Genomic DNA, 6,823 nt, shown 5'->3' on the forward strand with positions numbered 1-6,823 from the left:
GAAAGCAATATGGCGGTTCCTCAAAAAACTAAAAATAGAAATATCATTTGACCCGGGAATCCCACTCCATGGAATTTACCCAAAGAATACAAGATCTCAGATTCAAAAAGACATATGCACCCCTATGTTTATCGCAGCACTTTTTTACAATACCCAAGATGTTGAAGCAAACTAAGTGTCCATCAGTAGATGAATGGATAAAGAAGATGTGGTACATATATACAATGGAATACTATTCGGCGATAAGAAACAAATTGTACCATTTACAACAACATGGATGGAGCTGGAGGACATTATGCTCAATGAAATAAGCGAGGCAGAGAAAGACAGATGCCAAAAGATTTCCTTCATTTGTGGAGGATAACAATGAAGCAAAACTGAAGGAAGGCAAAACAGCAGCAGAATCAGAGACTCCAAGAAGGAACTAGTGGTTACCAAAGAGGAGGGGTGAGGGAGGGCGGGTGGGGAGGGAGGGAGAAGGGGATTGAGGGCTATTATGCTTAGTACACATGGTGTGGGGAATCACGGGGAGAACAATGTAGCACAGAGAAGGCACATAGTGGATCTGTGGCATCTTGTTGCACTGATGGACAGCGACTGCACTGGGGTATGGGTGAGGACATGATAATATGGTAAATGTAGTAATCACATTGTTTTTTCATGAGAAACCTTCATAAGAGTGTATATCAATCATACCTTATGGAAAATTAAAAGTAAGTAAATAAATAAAACAAATCAACCTTTTTGAGAAGATGCAAACATGACACAAATATGACAATATCATATTCAAAATGGCCAGAATAAAATTCAAACTTTACTCCACATTCGGAAACAGACAACACATACATACACACAACTGGAAAATGTGACAAATTATCAAGGGAAAGAAAGGACAGATGCCTATTATGAGATGCCTCCCACTGGAATCATCATATAAAGACGTTAAAGCAGCTTTATAAGCATACTAAATGCACTAATGACTAACACTCTTGAAAAAACTGGAAAGAGTTAAGTTCTTGGCAGAAAAATACAAACTATAAGAAAAGATGCACATGGAAAAATTTAGAACTGAAAAACATAATTAAAAGAAAGTGCATGGGCTCAACCACTGAACAGAGATGATAGAAGAGTCTGTAAACTTGAAGATAATAAAGCAATAGAAATTACCTACACTGAAGAAAAGAGAGGAAAAAACATTGGAAAAAATGAATACATCCTTAGAAACTTGTGGGACAGTATCAGTTTGTCTAATTTCACATTATAGGTGTTATATAAAGGAAATTAAATTCTAATTACTTTAAAGAAAAAACAATTCTTAAAACAAGCAGAAAAGATCACAGATTTGACAAAAAAATAAATTTAGAGATTCAAGATGCCCAGCAAGCCCCAAACAGAGCAAATTCAAATAATTTAGGTCTGAGAAGGCAAAAACTCAAAATCAGTAACAGTTAGGCATGATAAGGCCTAAACATGTCATAATGCTGAAAAGTAAACATAAACTAAAGTTTGAATGATTACAGATTTCTCATGAAATACAATGGAGGCCACAGAATGTGGAACAATATCTATAAAGTGAGGAAAGAAAACAACTGCCAACCCAGAAGAGAATCCTTCATCTAAGAAAAAGTCTTGTGGAATGAATGCAAAAAAGAGAGAGAGAGAAAGAGAGAGAGAGAGAAATACACAGATGATGGAAAGCTAAGAGAATCTGACCTCCATTAACGGAAATGTGAAATATTAAACAAAAGAAAGCTAAAGACTATATTAATAACAGAGAAAATATTCAGAGTGGCAGAGCTATGAAAACTACAAGGAGTAAAGAGGGACATTACATAATGTTATGATTCCATTCATCAAATTCTAAATGTATACTCACCTGGCAAAAGAGCTTCAAATTACATGAAGGAAAAATTGATACAACTGAAATGAGAAAAGTCTGTAACTCGAACACCGCCACCATAGACCAACACTACCAACCAACAGGACCTAATGACACCCAGGTATGTAACCTGGCCACAACACAGTGGGCATTCTTTTCAAGTGTGCATTATGACATTCACTGTGACATCATATTTTGGGTCATAATACTAATCTTAACAAGTGAAAAATTTCAATTCATACCAAACGTTTTCTTACAAGAGGGTGATAAACATAAAATCAGTAACAAAACAGTTAAAAGCAAAACAACCTCAAGTTTGGAAATTACATACACTTCTAAGTAACCCATGGGACAATAAAGATATTTCAAGGGAAAAGGGAAAATAATAGGAATTGCGTGAAAATAAAAATATAACATCAAATTTACAGGATTCTTACTCAGAAATTAAGGCACTAAATCATAGTAGAAAAAGACTCCAATGCAGCTCCCCTCTTAAAATGTAGAAAGGGAAAAGCAAATAAAACCAAAACTGAATATAGAATGACATACTAAAGACAGAATAGAAATCAATAAAACTAAACAAAATCAGTAAAATCAAAGCTAGTCTTTTGCAGAGAAACAAAAGTCAGTACAACTGAAAGAATGCTGCCAAAGTGGAGGGGTGTGGGAGGGTGGGTGGGGAGGGAGGGAGAAGGGGGTTGAGGGCTGTTTTGCTTAGTACACATGGTATGGGGTATCACGGGGAGAACAGTGTAGCACAGAGAAGGCACATAGTGGATCTGTGGCATCTTGCTGCACTGATGGACAGCGAATGCATTGGAGTATGGGTGAGGATCTGATAATATGGGTAAATGTAGTAACCACATTGTTTTTTCATGTGAAACCTTCATAAGAGTGTATATCAATCATGCCTTACTGAAAATTAAAAGTAAGGAAATAAATAAAACAAATCAACCTTCTTCAGAAGATGCAAACATGACTCAGAAATGACAATATCATATTCAAAATGGCCAGAATAAAATTCAAGCTTTACTCCACATGCTGAAACAAACAACACACACATCCACACAACTGGAAAATGTGACAAATTATCAGGGGAAAGAAAGAACAGATGCCTATTTTGAGATGCCTCACACTGGAATTATCATATAAAGACTTTAAAGCAGCCTTTGTAAGCATACTAAATGCGCTAACGGTTAACACTCTTGAAAAAACTGGAAAACTTAAGTTCTTAGCAGAAAAATACAAACTATAAGAAAAGATGCACATGGAAAAATTAAGCAGTGAAAAATATAATTAAAAGAAAGTGCATGGGCTCAACCACCGAACAGGGATGATAAAAGAGTCTGTAAACTTGAAGATAATAAAGAAACAGATATTACCTACACTGAAGAGAAGAGAGGAAAAAACATTGCAAAAAATGATACATCCTTAGAAACTTGTGGGACAGTAGCAAGTTGTCTAAATTTCACATTATAGGTGTTATATAAAGGAAAATAAAATCTAATTATTTTAGAGAAAACAATTCTTACTAAAAAAGCAGAAAAGATCACAGATTTGACAAAAACATAAATTTAGAGATTCAAGACACCCAGCAAGCCCCAAACAGAGCAAATTCAAAGAATTTAGGTCTGAGAAGGCCTAAACTCAAAATCATTAACAAACAGTTAGGCCTGATAAGGCCTAAACATGTCATAATGCTGAAAAGCAAACATAAACTAAAGTTTGAATGATTACAGATTTCTCATGAAATACAATGGAGGCCACAGAATGTAGAATAATATCTTTAAAGTGAAGAAAGGAAAGAACTGCCAACCCAGAAGAGAATCCTTCATCTAAGAAAAAGTCTTGTGGAATGAATGCAAAAGAGAGAGAGAGAGAGAAAGACACAGATGATGGAAAGCTAAGGTAATCTGACCTCCATTAAGGGAAATGTGAAATATTAAACAAAAGAAAGATAAAGGCTATATTAATACTAGACATAATATTCAGAGCTGCAGAGCTATGAAAACTACAAGGAGTAAAGAGGGACATTACATAATGTTATGATTCCATTCATCAAATTCTAAATGTATACTCACCTGGCAAAAGAGCTTCAAATTACATGAAGGAAAAATTGATACAACTGAAATGAGAAAAGTCTGTAACTCGAACACCGCCACCATAGACCAACACTACCAACCAACAGGACCTAATGACACCCAGGTATGTAACCTGGCCACAACACAGTGGGCATTCTTTTCAAGTGTGCATTATGACATTCACTGTGACATCATATTTTGGGTCATAATACTAATCTTAACAAGTGAAAAATTTCAATTCATACCAAACATTTTCTCACAAGAGGGAGATAAACTTAAAATCGGTAACAAAACAGGTAAAAGCAAAACAACCTCAAGTTTGGAAATTACATACACTTCTAAGTAACCCATGGGACAATAAAGATATTTCAAGGGAAAAGAGAAAATGATATGAATTGCATGAAAATAAAAATATAACATTAAATTTACAGGATTCTTACTCAGAAATTAAGGCACTAAATCATAGTAGAATAAGACTCCAATGAATATTCTAAGCTACCCTCTTAAAATCAAAAGACACAGAGTCACTAAATGAGTAAAATAGCAAGACCCATCTATATGCTGCCTACAAGAGACTCACTTCAAACCCAAAGACATAACACAGACTGAAAGTGAAGGGATGGAAAAAGATATTTCATGCATCTAATAGGGAGAAAAAAGCGGGAGTTGCAGGACTTGTATCAGACAAAATAGACTTCAGAACAAAGAAAGTCACAAGAGATGAAGAAAGACATTACATAACGATAAAGGGGTCAATTCAACAAGAGGATATAAGCATTATAAATATCTATGCACCCAATGCAGGAGCCCCTACATATGTGAAACAAATACTAACAGATTTAAAAGGGGAAATAGAATGCAGTGCATTCATTCTAGGGGACTTCAACACTCCACTCCCTCCAAAGGACAGATCAACCAAACAGAAAATAAGTAAGGAGACAGAGGGATTGAACAACACATTAGAACAGATGGACCTAACAGAAATCTACAAAACTCTACACCCAAAAGCCAGAGAATACACATTCTTCTCAGGTGTACATGTAACATTTTCGATAATAGATCATATACAGCGCCACCAAAAGAGCTTCAGCAAATTCAGAAGGACTGAAATTGTACCAACCAGCTTCTCAGACCACAAAAGTATGAAACTAGAAATAAATTACACAAAGAAAATGAAAAAGCCCACAAATATATCGAGGCTTAACAACATGCTCCCAAATAATCAATGGATCAATGACCAAATTAAAACAGAGATCAGGTATTACATGGAGACAAATGACAACAATAATTCAACACCGCAAAATCTGTGGGATGCAATGAAGGCCATGCTAAGTGGAAAGTATATTGCAATACAGGCCTGCCTCAGGGAAGAAGAACAATCAATCCCATATGAACAGTCTAAACCCCCAATTAGCAAAACTGGAAATTTGTGGAACATATTTATACTAAAAAAAAAAGATTCATTGTTTATCTGAAATTCAAATTTAACTGGATTTACTGTATTTTATGAGGCAAACCCACTCTTCCATCCTTCACCAGGAATAGCTCTGCTCCAGTGTCAGGCTGAATTGATTTAAATCCCAGCTCTCCCAAAGAGTTACTCCATTATCTCAGCCTGCAAATCTGGGGAGAAGGGGGGTACCACTCAACCCACTTCATAGGCAGCCACGAAGATAAAGGAAGCAAGAGGGTGCTACACTGAGAAACTCCTGTGTAAGGGTTATTTATCCTCCCCCAACTCATACATCCTACCATGCAGGGTTTATGGTAGGGGCCAGTACATCCTCCAGTTCTATAACTTTGATGGAACTTCAGATGCTGAGACCTGTCTGCCCAGGGGCAATAGGAGAGGTGGGATTAGGAACGGCAGGGCAAATCTGGACCCAACTCCACTCATTTTGGTGATGGGATGCAGGCAGAGTTGAATTGGTATGTGGGAGCTGGTGTGGGGGCTGCGAGCATACACCTGAACCCTCTGGAACTTGAGTCCAATTTGTTCTATTGGTCTGGTGCTCCTGGAGAATGTCCCAGAGAAGGCAGCCCTCCTTTAGGAGTGCCAGTCAAGGGAGGGTCTTTGGGCACAGTCACAAACAGGAGACACAGACAGGAGATCTGGCTTGCTAGCTGTGCACACTCTCCTAGAGTGAGCCCTGCCTGCATGTGAGCCCTGAAGGCAGCACACAGTCCTGCATCCAGGAGCTCTGGCTCAACCTCCCCAGGGGCCTTCCCTCCAGGATGAACTGGGGCTCTTGGAACTGGCTCCTGGGCCAATTTGGGATTCAGTCAAGGAAATTGTGGTCAGCCTGACAGATGCTGAGCCCTGAGCTGGGTATAGGACTCTAGGAGGCTCCCTGGACATCTGCCATGGAAGTGACATACATGCCTGTGCACACTCCTCGGCCTTGCTGATGTTCCAGAATCCAGAGATGCTGGTCCAGACAGCTGTGTCTTGGTCCCTGGCCAGCTCTGCCATGTTGGCCAAGGCTGTCAGACATTCTGAGCTTCAGGTTCATTGTCTTCAAAGCTGAAAAATTAGGGTTTATCGTGTGACTTCAGCCTTTGTGAGAACCAAATATGACATTTTCGGAAAAAGCTCAAATCGCATGTAAATACCTTCCTGGGGAGCTTCTCTGTGCCAGGGGTTTCCCCTCAGTGCAAGGCCACCACACCTGGAGCCGGTGAGCCTCTTCCACAGATGATGACATGGAGGCTCCAAGGTTTTGTCCTCTTGGGGCCTCCTGGTTCCCAGGGCAGGACACCTACTTGAGAACTCCAGTGCGGGGTGTCAAAGGTGGGAGGGCAGAGGTGGGTGGGTGGGGTGTAGAGCAGGCAGCTGTCTCCTGGCTGTACCCCTCAGACCACA

Source organism: Manis pentadactyla, chromosome 8 (genome assembly GCF_030020395.1).
Source record: "Manis pentadactyla isolate mManPen7 chromosome 8, mManPen7.hap1, whole genome shotgun sequence".
Lineage (NCBI taxonomy): Eukaryota > Metazoa > Chordata > Mammalia > Pholidota > Manidae > Manis > Manis pentadactyla.